This window comes from Lissotriton vulgaris, chromosome 3_1, assembly GCF_964263255.1.
Source record: "Lissotriton vulgaris chromosome 3_1, aLisVul1.2, whole genome shotgun sequence".
NCBI lineage: Eukaryota > Metazoa > Chordata > Amphibia > Caudata > Salamandridae > Lissotriton > Lissotriton vulgaris.
In genome coordinates this window covers 1773486038-1773500898 of record NC_141689.1, presented here as the reverse complement: position 1 = coordinate 1773500898, position 14861 = coordinate 1773486038, and the positions used below count along the sequence as shown (strand labels likewise).

General features: G+C 48.7%; 1 pseudogene; it reads right to left on the bottom strand.

The window, feature by feature from the left end:
- Positions 1 to 547: 547 nt before the first annotated feature.
- LOC147728431 (protein O-glucosyltransferase 1-like) overlaps positions 548 to 14861 on the bottom strand; it is a 32438-nt pseudogene continuing 18124 nt past the window's right edge.

Here is a 14861-nt window from a genome sequence, read left to right as displayed (position 1 = left end):
ACACTGTGTGTGTGTGTTATTTTGATTATTTGGTACTGTGTACATTGTCTGTATATCTACTGTTGTTGATCCGTCCGTGTGCCTCGAAGGCATGGAAAAAAGGGCGGAACTGATGTTATCACGCCGACGTTGGCCTATTATGGTGTCAGTGACGTCAGCGGAGCCGCGCACGATGCCGTGCTTCTGTGACGTCGTACCACGTCGGCGCAAAGCTACAAAAAAGAATTTCCGAATGTTGCTGACCCAGGGGGATATTCACAAGGTGAGGAATCCACAGGCAGATACTGTATCCACCAGAAAAAGCGTTACCGAAGGTAAGTAACTTGTTCGTTAGTACCATTTAAAAAGAAAGTTACATTTAGATAGGCAGGTGCAATAGGCTGCTAGTTTCCCCTTTGGACCAATCTAAGTGGTCACTAAAGCTTCATTTATGCTGCTGGCCAGTCAACATTGAAAATTGAACTTTCTTTTATGCTTGAAAATTGTCACTAGTCCCAGAAATGTAGACCGTTTCAGATACTGGTTTGGGGGTTTGCATGAGTTGAACTTAGAGTTCTGTTTGCACATATGGCGGAGCAAGGTCTGTATAGCTCCTTTTCCTTTTCACTTTGTACTTTAGAAGCTTGGCATACTTTTTCAGCAGCGATTCCCAATAGCAGGAAACATCCTCCATGCATAAGTGGTCAGAGATGAACTGGCACCGCCTTTCTGAAATTTGTTGTACAACTTTGTTGTTCTCCGTTACAAACCACAGTAGTTCTCCGAGGTTAAAAAGGGCCTGCCGCACAGGAATGTAATGCACCCAGGGCTTGAAAAATTAAATGAGGCATTTATAGAGCGAAACATATACCCGAAGGGGTGTAGGCGCTACCTTCAGAACAATCAGATTGTATAGAGTTAGTTTGGACTCACCCTCTAAAAAGCCAAGTCTTTGGACCCTTTCTGAATTTTAACAACTTAGTTTCTTTTTTCAGTATTGTTGGCATGCAGTTCCAGAATCTAGTCGTTGTATGAGTGAAGCTTTCCCCCCCTTTGACTTTTCGTGACCTGGGGGTGACCAGGTTCCCGCAATCCGCTGACCTAAGTGGTCTAGCTGGGGTGTATGGCTTTCGATGCCCTGACATCTGCTACGGCCCTGGACCATGCAATGATTTCTGTGCTATGCATAAGGCTTTGAACTGGATACGCTTAGCAACTGGAAGCCTGTGCAGTTTAGTCAGGGCCTTAGAGGCGGAGTCAAATCTCGTAATCCCCCGAAGTAACCAAGCTGCTGTATGACACATACAGTTGTGAAATCTAACTGCCTTTGAGTTTTATGAGCTATTAATTGAGACAATTATCTGAGTGTCACATGTATACAACTTCAATATGAAGCTGTAGCTTTTGATTAATTTGGTCAAAGGGATGAGGTACAGATGAAATAATGTCGGACTCAGGGAGGATCACTGAGGTACTCCGCAGGGTAGTGAGAAGGATGGGGAGAAATAATTCTCCAAGAGTCACCGCTTGAGAGCGATCTGATAAGGAGCTCAGCAGGGAGAGCGCTTTATCCCTGATCCCGAGTGAGGATAGATGGTCAACTAGTAGATCATGTTTGACCATGTCAAAAGCATAAAAGTGTCATAGACAGATTTAACCTCATGCTGAAATGACAAAGCTAGTGAGTTGCAAAATTGATGGCTAGCTCTAAGATCATGTGGGTCTGGAAGTTTCAAGAGATTTTTTACTGTGGCAAATAATACTTTTGAGCAGCCATTCCCCGCTTCAATTTCTTTTAAGTAGGAAGCTTTTTCCTTCAGTATTAGGTTCTTATAGAATTGAATGAACATTTTGTATTCTGATTTTGTGCGAGGATTATCATCCAGGGCCATATGTATCATTCAAAATTGCGGAATTCACAGAATTTCGGCAATTGCGATCGCAATTTAGCTAAGTGGGATGTATGAAAGGAAAAAAACCTCGTAAAATAAGAAAGAACAAATTTGCAATTTCCTATTTTGCTATTGCATTTAAGAAATCGCAAATTGCGATTCCTTTTTTTTTTTTTTTTTTTTTTTGGCGTAAGACATTTATTGTGCACAAATGAGATAGAAGATTTACACTGCGTCACGCCAACAACCCGGAGGCAGGCCGCTATCAGGTATAGTATGCACAAAGTCCAGGAAAAACGGTTAGGGGCCTTCATCCGGCCGGTTCAACATCCAAATGTAGACAGTCAACACAATAACATCTTAAGCGCATGCAGTGCAACTTCAGCGAGTAAACGGTCTTACTTTTCTCTCAGTGCTGCAGACATTTAAAGGCATCAGGAATCAATTAAGCCGCCTCTGGGCAAACAGCGGTCAGCAACCCGCTGCAGCGGCATGTAGAAAGGATGTGCCTATCAGCACCGTTTTTCTCCCAACATGTCCCTCCAACAAACAAAACCAAAAACATCAATCGAAGGTGCAAGTACGTAGAGAAAACAGCCATATAACACCTCAGCCAACAATAAGGTCTCATGGACCCGCGCCGGGTCGTCCCGAAGGAGGGTAAGCTATGGTTAAGGCGGGAGTGTGGCGGCATCTATTATGTGCACGTATAGGCCAGAGGGCATGTGGGGGGGGATGAGGGGGGGGGAGGGGCGACAATGAGGCCGTAAGGTGGTCAGCGGGAGAGGGGGGCCAGTGACATACTCGGGGGCAGTGGGGGCCGCAATCGCAGATCGTGCGGCAGAGCAGGGCCGGTCCGCATCAGCGCGGGTCCATGGGGCTACAATCACTCAGTCACTCAGTATGCACATTCAGCCCATATCGTCTGAAACGCTCGTATCAGGTGAGGTACCCGGGGTGTCCGAACTCGTGCGTTCTCTAGTCCACTGTATAAAGGGGTCCCAAATGTCAGTAGGTCTGGAAGCGGTGGGCATGGTCTCCCAGTAGTGTGTCAGTTGAGTATGGCCGTATGTCACATCCCTAATCCAGCCCTTGAAAGAGGGGAGAGCTGGCCTGCCCCAGTGCAGTGCAATCTGTCGTTTGGCGTATAAAAGGAGTAAGGCATGCAGTTTTCTGTCGCAGGGTTCAGTGTCTTTAACGTACCCTAGCAGACCTAGCAGTGGGGTCGGCGTGTCATTCCTGTGTGTGATTTGATTAATGGCTGTGAAGACCTCAGACCAGTATGTACCCAGCTTGGGGCAACTCCAGGCCACATGGATAAAGGACGCACCCTCCCCTCCGCACTTCCAGCAAGAGGCGTCCGCCCGGATGCCCATACGGTGTAATAGTGTCGGCGTGCGATAATACCGGTGTAGGAATGTAAAGTGGATGAGCCGTAGCCGATAGTTCGGGGAGAGGGCCGTGAGTTGCTTACAGCAGTACTCCCATGTGTCATCCGACAGCTGGCCTCCCAGGTCCGCAGCCCAAGCCTGTTTGGCAGTGGCTACCGTCAACGGGGCCTGTTCCTGCATGCAGTTATATAGTCTAGACACCAGCTTCTTGGGGGAAGGTCGTGAAAGCAAGTTTTGGAGGGCGGACAGTATGCACGGCTCCTCCGGGAAATGCGGACCTAACTTCTTGCAAGATTCCCTAAGGGAATGATACAGTAACATTCAAACACTGAAAAGGGACCTGCCCGCAATAATTTTAGTCAATGGCCTAGGAGAGGTCCTTTGTATTATAAAAATTGTCCTGAACCCAAGCAACTCATATAACAAATTAGATTTTATCAAAATATATTTTTTATTTTCATGAATTCATTATCATTGTATATAGATATAAATAATTATACATCCAAATAAATAAACATCTTGACAACAATTAAATAGTGGTTCTGACTTCATACTAACATACCCTTTACATTCTTACAAAAAACATTCACACATCATGCATCCTACAACACTAGGCAGAGATGATTTTTAGATGACAAGGGGACCGATGATCAAATGTCCGGGTTGGTTCAGAAGGTTCCTGAGTGGGAACAGACGCCAACGCGCGTTTCGGTGTATGGCCCCGTCCGGGGCAACACCTTCATCAGGGCAAAGTGGGGTAGAGAAGAGGGAACCACACATGTACAAGAAATCTGTATGGGGAAACATATTAAAAACATGTATTTTAGAACACATACTTGCGTGGGTTCAAGGCACAATAAGGCAGGAATATACAAATACTTATACAAGTAATGACTAACAGTTTGTATCGTCCAGACTAGGCCCAGAGACAACAGTTATGCAGTAGAGAAACCACACCGATATTTAGACATTTTTAGAAAAAGAGAAGAAAAAGCACTTTAATGCCTAGATGGAAATATTAACGAAGGACATCTCCTTTAACCTGATATAATATTGCCGCTGTCTAAAAAGTTTTTTTTACCTACTGGTAGCGGAAGGAGCTGGCGTATGGTTAACCACAGTTGAAGGCAATTAGCTTATGCCTGGGAAAGGTCGTGTGGACGTAGGTGAATGGCTGGGGTAGAAGGAATCCCGTCCCCAATTATATGTGGCGGAGTCAACCCCAAAGGGGGTAACGCAAGGATACGTGAGATTGAGAGTCCCTGGGATGGAATAAGAGGCAAATCAGTAAGCTTGTCTAGCCCTGAATTAGCTTTTGCCTAAAAGTGGAATGGTAAGATACAGTGTCACAGTTTTTAAACGCATACCTTCACATCAAGAGGGAGATACCGTGGAGGACAGTTGGAAGATGCTGACCTTGTCTGCTACCCGTATAGAATAAATATACCTGAAACATCGGAAATGGCAGTTTAGTTTAAGCGCTAACTATCAGTATCGTCCTGACCTCACCAGAGACATACGTTATAACAACATAGAGAATTATTTTAGGGGTACCTTTTCTAGGTTGGGGCGAAAACCACAATTGGATTCTGGTCAGAGCTGGGGCCGCCGGCTGGGAGTGAGAGTTAGACTTATCTGCAACAAAGGGAAGAGAGGGGAAGTGGGATAAGAGAAGATTGGGCTGCACGGAGCATTGGCTACAGATAAACATCACGATAGGGGCTAGCCTACCACAGAGGATGTCTTGGGTGAATTCGTTAGTACTGCCGTCAGGTTGATTCCGAATTAAGTCGAATCCCTTCTAGATGGAACCTGGGGGATGACAAACGAGTATTACCGGGATGCGGGAATTATGCAGAGGAGGCGGTTAAGGGTTAAAGCTGTAACTGCTAATTTTGGTCAGCAGGCTTACCTGGCGCATAGGCGTGGGGCAGTCTCCAGTCGGCGGTCCGGGTCGCTCGCACGGGGATGGACAGAACGTACGGCGTTTGAGTGCGACTATATATACGGAATATGGGCGCCGGTATTGGATTCAGGTGTAGGGGCGCGAGGGAATCCTGGCGTTTGCGCGACATAAAGGACGGGCTTAAAAAGATATTCGTTCCTACAGTGAAACCGCGGCGGCCATCTTGTAACGGGGGCCCATCATTGCAGAACAGAGGTTGAGATTTAAGGTACTATAAGACGGTCGATAGACCAGAGGAGTACTCTAGACAAATGGCGGAGTGCAATTAAACCAAAATTTACAGTAGGGCGTTTGCCCACGGGCATTCCTCATTCAGGCCCTTCTCCATGCTATTGAGAAAAAAGATCCAAAAGACCTCACGTTTTTTTCTCAGCGATGTGGGGTTGGTGCCTGCAGGAGTTTGAATTTTTTCCAGTATTGACCACTTGAGGTCGTTTTCGGAGTGTCCCTTGGATGTCCAGTGTTCAACTAGGGGCGCTCCTCTTTTGCCAGTGCGTATGTTGGATTTATGCTCTCCGATGCGCAACCTGATCTCCCTTCCTGTTTCACCAACATATGGTGTTTGGCATGGACATATGATGATGTAGATACAATTGGAGGACCTACAATTACTCATTTTAGAGAGGTGGATGGTACGGGTGGGGGTCACTATTTCATTTCCCACTAGGGCATTTGGGCATGCATGGCATTGACCACATTTGTGGTTTCCCGTCACTGGACCGGTCCCAGTGATGGAGCTCTGTGTTAAGGGTTCCGGCCCTCGCATTTTACCTCTTACTAAATGATTTTTGAGGTTTTTGTTGCGTTTAAATGCAAAAATGGGTTTCGGTAGCGCGCTTTGGTCTTGGTTTAGGTTAAGCAAAAACCAACTGGAGTTGATTGCTTGTCTAAGTTGATTATTTATGGTCGAATGTCGGGTGATACAGACAATAGATTCCCTGGGGTTAGGGTCCCTAGGTTCGAACATGACTTCTCGGTTATAATACCGAGCCCGTTTGAAGCTATCCTTGACCAGCCGGTAAGGATACCCCCGTTGCAGCAACTTCTCCTTAAGTACATCTCCCTCCGTTAGGAAGTCTTTGATGTCTGTACAATTCCTTCTGATGCGAAGGAATTGACTGAAGGGGATGTTGTCACGTTGGCAACGGGGGTGGTAACTTCCATACTGCAGTATGGTGTTTCGGGCGGTAGGTTTGGTAAAGAGAGACACCGTGATCTCCTCGTTGTCATGTTCGACCCACAGGTCCAAGAATTCAATCTTATCTTGACTGAAATGGCTCGTGAACCTCAAATTGGGGTCTGCTGAATTGAGCCATGCAATATATTCAGTTAGGGTGATGTCATCCCCTTCCCAGATGAAAAAAACGTTGTCAATAAAGCGAGACCAAGCTCGCACGTTCTCATAAAAAGGCGACATCTCGTTGTAGACATGGATGCGCTCGAATTCGCCCATGTATAGGCAGGCAATACTGGGGGCGCAGGCAGCGCCCATGCTGACTCCGCCTACCTGATGGTAAAAGTTGTTATTGAACTCGAAATAGTTCTCCTTTAGTACTATTTTTAGGCAGTCCATAATGAAGTTAGAATTTTGTATCTGAGGATTGGATGTTAGGATGTCTTGTACTACCAATAGGGCACCTTCCTGGGGGATGTTGGAGTAAAGAGACTCCACATCCAGGGTTACCAGGAGTTCCCTGTTCTGATAATAGGGGGTTCCCTCTACCTTGGAGATAAAATGGCCAGTGTCTTTGATGAAAGAGTCTAGCGCTCCGACCAAGGGTTGGAGAAATTGGTCAATGTATTTGGATAGGGGCTCCAGGGCGGATCCTATCATGGATACAATGGGCCTTAGGGGTGGGTCAAGTTGGTTTTTGTGGGTTTTAGGAACCCCGTAGATAATCGGTATCCTGGTGAATGAAGGGGTGAGAAACTCAGCTTCTTGTTCACAAATATCACCGTTCATGACTCCTCTTTCGGTCAGTTGTAGAATACGACGCTTGAGGGCTGGTTCCGGGTTCCTGGTGATTTTTACGTAATATTCAGGGGCAGATAGAAGGATGTTCATCTTATCTATGTAAGTAGGAGTGTCAAAGATAACGATACCCCCTCCCTTGTCACAGGGTTTTATGGTGAGTGAATCGTTAGTTTCTAGGGACTTTAGGGTTTGTTCCTCAGTGTTGCTCAGGTTTTTGGGACCTGTAGGGACAAATTTCAAAATTCTGTTAATTTTCAGGGTTACCGTTTTTTCAAATGTTCCTACCTCATGGCCGATTTCTTCCAAACACGGGGTAAAAGTGGATGGAGGTTTTAAACCTGATTTATTATCAGAGTCCACTAAGGTCGGACGGTTGGAAAAGAATTTTTTGAGACGTATTTTTCTGAAAAAAGAATGTAGGTCCCTCAGAAATTCAAATTTGTTGAAGTGGGTAGTGGGCACAAAGGATAGGCCCCTGGTCAGTAGTCCTACTGTCTCAGGGGTCATATGCTTGTTGGACAGGTTAAATACTGGAATGGTTTTCACCTTGTCCAGTATTGTTGGTGTCGGGTTTGTACATATGGCTGAGGAGGACCCTGATGGTAATTCCCTCTGGGAGGATTCCGATTTCTCGGTCTGTAATTCCCCCGGCGGTTCCCTAAAAAACGGTTGGGTCGTGGGGTTCGATCTGTGTTATCCTGTCTGCCTGTCTGAGGGTAATTGGTGTCGTAGTTGGGGTCATAGTTGGAGTTGTGTCCATCGTCACCCTCGGAGTCCGTGGTATCGGAGAACGTGGTTATACGTTGATGGCCCCATCTTTGATAACCACTTTGCTGGTCAGTATTGTTATGAGTGTTGTAAAAATTGCTGGTAAGGAACGGATAGGCTCTCTCTTGGGTGAACAAGCGGATGATACAGTAACATGTCTGCAAAAGAGTCGGGCTGGTCGTCCCCGCCTGCGGCCATCTCAAAAAAAGTGCAGTCGGGATACAGGTCTGCAAAGGTGAGAAGTCGATTTCCACGGATCGTGAGGACGTCACCTCTGGCCGTTAAGCAAGGGAGCATCGGGTTACCCCTCAGGGGGACAGCCGGCGCATAAAGTAAGGAGAGCCCGGCTCTTTTCTGAAGCTCGCGCCAGGTCCAGCGGACCATTTCCACTGTGTCTACCTCACGCGACGGGCATGTGACTTTCCCGTATAGTGCCACTCGTAGTGGCAAGGGGGCGACCACTGCCAGTTCCACCGCCGCATGCGGCTGGTAGGGAGTGGGGTAGGCCCAGAAATGCAGGAATTGAGCCTGCGCACAGAGGGAGTAGAGCTTCAAGTCAGGGGCACCCAGGCCCCCTTGTCGAAGCGGAAGTGTAAGCAGGTCCCAGGAGACCCTGGCTTGTCCACCAGCCCACACCAACTTCAGCAGCAGCGAGCGGACGCGGGCGTGGAAGTGCGATGTCATTGGCAGTGGTATGTTTACAAACAAGTACAAGAATTTGGGGAGAACCACCATCTTTGTCAGTGCAACCCTCGCAACCAGGGAGAGAGGTAATTTGTTCCAGACCTCGATTTTCCCTTCCAACCAGTCCACCGCCCTCCCGAAGTTCAGCGACCACAACTCCTGCACATCCCGGCTGATCCAGACACCCAAATATTTGACCGCTTCCGTCTCCCATCTAAGGGGGTAGTCCGGAGCAGGGCGATCAGTGCTCTCCGTCAGGGGGAAGGCTACAGATTTTGACCAGTTGATGGATACCCCCGCCAGGCCTTCAAACCTCACAAATTCTCGGAGTAGCGGACTCATGTTGTCTTTGGGATTTATGACGTACAAGGTGACATCATCCGCGTATAGCGAAATCAGCAAGCTCCTAGCGCTGAAGCCGATGCCCCTGGCGGTATGGTGTTGCCGTATTCGAGCCGCAAGCGGCTCCATCGCAATTGCGAAGAGGAGCGGGGACAGAAGACATCCCTGCCTGGTACCCCTTGATACACTAAATGGCTTGGAAACGAGCCCGTTAACACTCACCCTGGCCCTGGGCGCCGTATATAGGAGCTTGATCAGAGTCATGAAGTTTTGACTGAAGCCCATCCGTCCCAGGACACTAAAAAGGTAAGGCCATTCTAAGGAGTCGAAGGCCTTAGTGGCGTCAAGAAACACCACCGCCGCCTGTACTGAGGGGTGTAAATAGTGAAGGACAGAGAAAATAGTTCTGAGATTATGTGATGTCGCGCGGCCAGGGATGAATCCCGATTGATCTGGGAGCGCAATCATAGGCAACATCGGTTGTAATCTATCCGCAATCACCTTCGCGTAGATTTTAGCATCTACGTTTATAAGAGAAAGGGGCCTGTAGGAGTCAAGTTGTTGTTCATCTTTATCCGGCTTGAGTAGTGTGATAATTAGGGCCTCGCGCATGGAGTCTGGGAGGGAATTCAATTCAAGAGCCTCGACAAAAACGGAGTGTAGCCTCGGCGCCAGTTCATCGACATAGGTTTTATAGAAGGAAGTAGTCAGGCCATCAGGGCCATGGGCCTTGTTGGCTGGCATGCTTTTAATCACCTGGGCGATGTCTTGTATTGTGACAGTGAGGTCCATGTATTGTCTGTGGTTGTTGTTAAACCATATGAGTGCGATTGAGTCAAGGACGTCTCGCAGTGACGCCGGTGTCGTGAGTTGTCTCGAGGTGTAGAGGGTTGCATAAAAATCCGCGAACGCGCCTAACACAGCCTCTTGGCCCATCACATCACTAGGTGTCCGGATCTATCATAAATGGTGTGGATATAGTTGGATTGTGTGCGAGGAGCTATCAGCCTAGCAAGTGTCCTGCTTGGCCTGTCCCCTTCCCCGTATCTGCGCGCCTCAGCTTGCTTCCCCAGGAATCGCACCTCCCGCTCCGCTTCCTCATTAAAGGCCAGCAGTTTGGTTTTTAGTTCACCAGCAATCTTCATCGACGGGTCAGAGCTAAAAGCAATATCAAGGTCCCTCAGTTCCCCCTCCAGTTTAGCCAACGTGTCCCTGATGGTGCGTAGGACCCCTGCTTTCCGCGCTATACATTGGCCTCTGATTACAGCTTTAAAGGCATCCCATACAATGGCTTCAGAGGAGGCCGACCCAGCATTTTCACTAAAATATTTAATGATGTCTTCTCGTATCTCCTCTACAAACACCGGGTCTGTGAGTGCGTGTGGGGGAAGGCGCCACTGGAACGCCCTGTGTATAGTGTCGGGGGGGCGCAGCTCCAACATACACGGAGCATGGTCTGACAATGATCTAGCCATGATATCAACAGTCGACACCCATGTCGCCACGTCAGGAGACACCAGCCAGAAGTCTAATCTGGACCAGGCAGCTTTATGACAAGTGTAGCAGGTCCCCACTTTGACCCCCGGATTCCTGGCTCTCCACACATCTGAAAGCATACCCTCACTGATAACATCCAAGATCGCCTGTCGCGCTTTAGTATGCTGAGGTCTGCTCACACCTTTGCGATCCATGTCATCATTCAATACAATGTTGAAATCACCCCCCAGTACGATCGTCTGGCAGTCCAGCAACGCAATCTCCGCCCAAACACTTCTGAAAAAGTCAGGGTCATCTACATTGGGGCCATAGATTGCAGCCAGCACAATGGGTCTCCCTTGCAAAGAACCATGCAGCAAGACATACCTCCCTTCTACATCACACACTTGAGAGTGCTCTCGCCAATCCAACCCTCTGCGTATGAGTATGGCTACGCCCCTCGCATAATTGGAGTAGATGGAAGAGTAGACGTGAGCCCACCGGTAATTCTTCAAGCTAATATACCTATATATTCTAGATAATATACCGTGCATCAAACGGGCCTTGTTGAAGTCCCCAAGACCTCTAATGTTCCAAGTCCAGAGCTTGATACCCCCCATCTAGAATGTTTGGTAGTGTCGAAACCCTCCCTCGTACCTCCATCCCCAAAGGCCAGAAGGTCGCCTAGACGCCGCGGCTCTAAATACAGTCCACAAATGTATAGGTATGTGTAGCAGTACATTGCACCAGTTCAGAACTAAAACTCGCAACTTATGAAACCCCCCCCACCACCCCCCTCCCTCAGCAACCCCCCAATCAGGTCGTGACATATCCCAGAAGTAGACACGCATAGCGTGGAAAAACCCCAACATCAGCAACAAAGGGAGGCACCCCATGAGGCGTGGTGCGCCCGGCTAACACCCCCGTATACGCGGGGTGGCTACAGTCAAACTTTAAAGCTCCTGTGCTCTAACAGTACCCCCATCCCTTGGTCCACAAATTCCGTATGTAACCAAAGTCCCAAAGGAAGCGCGAAGGTAGCAGCTACAGTTTGGCGCTCGAGAGCGTCTCAGTGACTTACCCCCAGGGAATCAGTTCGAAAGTAACAGACCAGTGTTCATGGCTGCTTCGGGCTCCCAACTTTGAGTCAAAGAGGCGAATTTGCAGCTGTACAGGGAGAAAGTCGTAGTTTCATCAGTCATTGTCACTGAGGTGGTCTGAAGCTTCCTCAAGTCTTGGCGATTTTCTTCTGGCTCCAGCGCAGATGTGTTTAGCGAACTTGAGTGCAGATTTGGCGTCAGTGAAGAAGTGTGAGGTGTTTTCGTGTTGAACCTTCAATTTCGCCGGGTAGAGGAGAGAGTAGGGCACACCAGCTTGTAGCAAAATTCTCTTTGCCGGCAGGAATTCCTTACGGGCCGCTTGCACTAGAGGGGTGAAATCCGGGTAAAAGGAGATGTGGTTTCCTTGGTGCGTGATCTTGCCCTTCTCTCTCGCCAAACGCAGGATGATGTCTCTGTCTTGGTAGTTGAGCAGTTTAGCCAGGATGGGACGCGGAGGGGCGCCCGGCGGAGGTTTTTTCCCAAGGGACCTGTGCGCTCTTTCCACCGTGAAAACTGGGGATAGATCAGGGTAGAACAGTTCATGTAAGAGGTCCGACACAAACGATTCCATCTTGCCCGTGTTTGTGGTCTCCGGAATGCCTGTAATGCGGATGTTGGACCTTCTGGAACGTGCTTCCAAATCGTCCGACTTGGCGCGCAGATTGTCGATTTCCCGCTCCAGCGACGTGATGTGTTGCTTGGCCTGCTGCTGGAATTCACAACATTCAGTTTGTCTATTTTCAAGACAATCCAGTCTCGTCTCGTGGGCGTCCACCTTAGTTTTCACGGACTCGAGTTGTGTGGCCATGCTATCCAGCTTAGCGTCAATGCTCTTCAAGCCGGTCCTCACCTCCATAATGAGGGCCCCAAAGTCGATGTCTGGAGTTGTACCCTGCGACGACGATGCGCCACTATCCGACTCCGTCGCCGGGTTCTTCGGTGGTCTATTGTTGTCAAAGCTTATCTTAGTTTGCTTGGCGTCGTTTTTCCCCATCCTCGCAGTCGGATAAATTCCGCTGATTTCGCAAGGGGTCAGCACCTATCTAGCGCCTCGGTCAGCAAGTGCACAGCCCGCGTGTAATTGTCCAGGTGGTGCCAGGGCGCGCCAAGCGTAGCTATGAGTGTACTGTGACCCAGGCCAGCCGTGTTGTAGATAGCCGCAGGTGCCCGGTGACTCCCCCGAGCCGCAGCGCACAGAGGGGTCCTCGTCAGGGTTCAAAATGGCGGGCTCCCGTATTTCCTATTGTGAATCCGCTCAACAGGCGGGGAGACCGCAGCCCAGGAGCACCCGGGGACCGAAGTCGCAATGCACACAATCCCGTGGGCGGAGGTCTTCTCTGCACAGTGTATGGTCTAAGGTAGGTCCCGGTGTGGTGGCGAAGCGGGTGGATCTCCAAGCCGTCCACGCTCCGCTGCAGCTACTCAGCACCTCCTCTCCGGTCTCCGCAGCAATGCAGACGGTGGTGGCGCGACTCCTCTGACCACCACCGGGGCACCCCGCAGCCCAGCGCCACCACGGGCGGACGCCGGATCACCCCGCGGCTTCCTAGATGGCGTCGCTCAGCCGCGCCGGTCCCCGCAAGTGTCCCACAACCTCTCACCCGCTCAATGTCTTTTTGGCTGCAACGGGGGCTCACCGGGACGACCTATGCAGCAGTTCCGCGGCAGGCGATGTTCCGCTGCCAAGTCCGCCAGAGCAGCAAAGGCCTCCGCAGCCTCGGCCCACAGTATCTCGCGGGGCCCAGTGAGAGGCACTTCCGGCAAGGGGCCGGACGGACGTGCTGGTCAGCGAATATTCAGGCCGTCGCCGCTTCCAATGGATGTTGCCTCCGCGCCCCAAACTCGGGCCGGAGGATCGCCTGGGTGTTCTGAGCGGAGCCCGTGAAGAACGGGGGTCTGCAGGCACCAGAAGCAGGATTCTTGGAGGATTAATTAGAGTAGCCGGCGGAGCTCACTCAGAGAGCGGCCATCTCGCTGCTCGGCTAGCCACGCCCCACCGCAAATTGCGATTCCTTAAATGCAATGTAAGAGGCCCAGAAAACTTCAAGTTGGTGGTAATTTGCGCTTTCTTTGAAAAATGCACTTTTTTGCATTTTTCAAAGTGCACACACGCACATTTCAGGGATGCAACAGGGTGTTCTTTTGACACCCTGACACCCTTGAAATTGCATTCTCAATTTGCGATTCTCTATTTGAGAATTGCAAATTGAGAATGTCTTTCCATTCTTTGGCCCATAGGAATGGATGGGGAGGTATTCCTTGGAAGTTGCAAGTAAGGAATATGTAGGATTCACAAAATTATTTGCAAATCCTACATACATAGCGTTTTGCAATTCTCAAATAGCGATTAGCAAAACAACGCTATTTGAGAATCGCAAAACCAAAGTTTCATACATATGGCCCATTATCTCCATTTCCTTTCTAATCTTCAGTGTAGGAAGGTAGGATCTGACTGCATAGTTACCCCCACTTTTTGCATGGTGTTTTGCTGGTTTTTCACTAGTCTGACTGGGATCCTACTAATCAGGACCCCTGAAATGTTATGCCATATACTTAGGTACACACCAGATTGGATACTGGGATTGTCAGTCCCTAGTATATGGCCCCCATGTACCCAGGGCATAGGTACCCCAGAGGCCTCCCATGGGCTGAAACATGTATTATGCCACCCATGAGAGTCCATGCAAAATGGATCTACAGGCCTGCCATTGCAGCCTGAGTAAGTTGGTGCATGCACCACTTACTTAAGAGATATGTTTACTATATTTAAGGGTCACTGCACTTAAAACCTATCATTCGCCAGTATTAGGGTGTCTTTCATAGATTCACATGCTTGAATATCCCCCATCGTCAGAGTGGGAGTCCCACGGTAAATAAAATAGCTATAATATACTATATATATATATATATATATATATATATATATATATATATATGTAACAACATAAAACCTGAAATATGTAATAGAAAAAAGGCATAACAAGCCTACACATATTTCTACATAGGAATGCATGGAAAAGGAAAAAACCATTTGCAGTCTATCATTGTCATTATGTTGGTCCAAACCACAGCCAATCAGGCGCCAGCAACACTCTAGAACCTTCTCCTCAGAGCTCAGCACCTCAGATTTTCGACCGCACGTCGTGTGAAGGGAGTCTCCCTGAGCTCTGCTCAGTTTTCTTCAATTTTCTTCAAATTTTCTTCAATTTTTCTTCTTAATATCACAGTTTTGTAATGTCTTCTTACATGAAGTCTTCCTTCAGACCCTGTGTAAATTGTGGGAAGCTG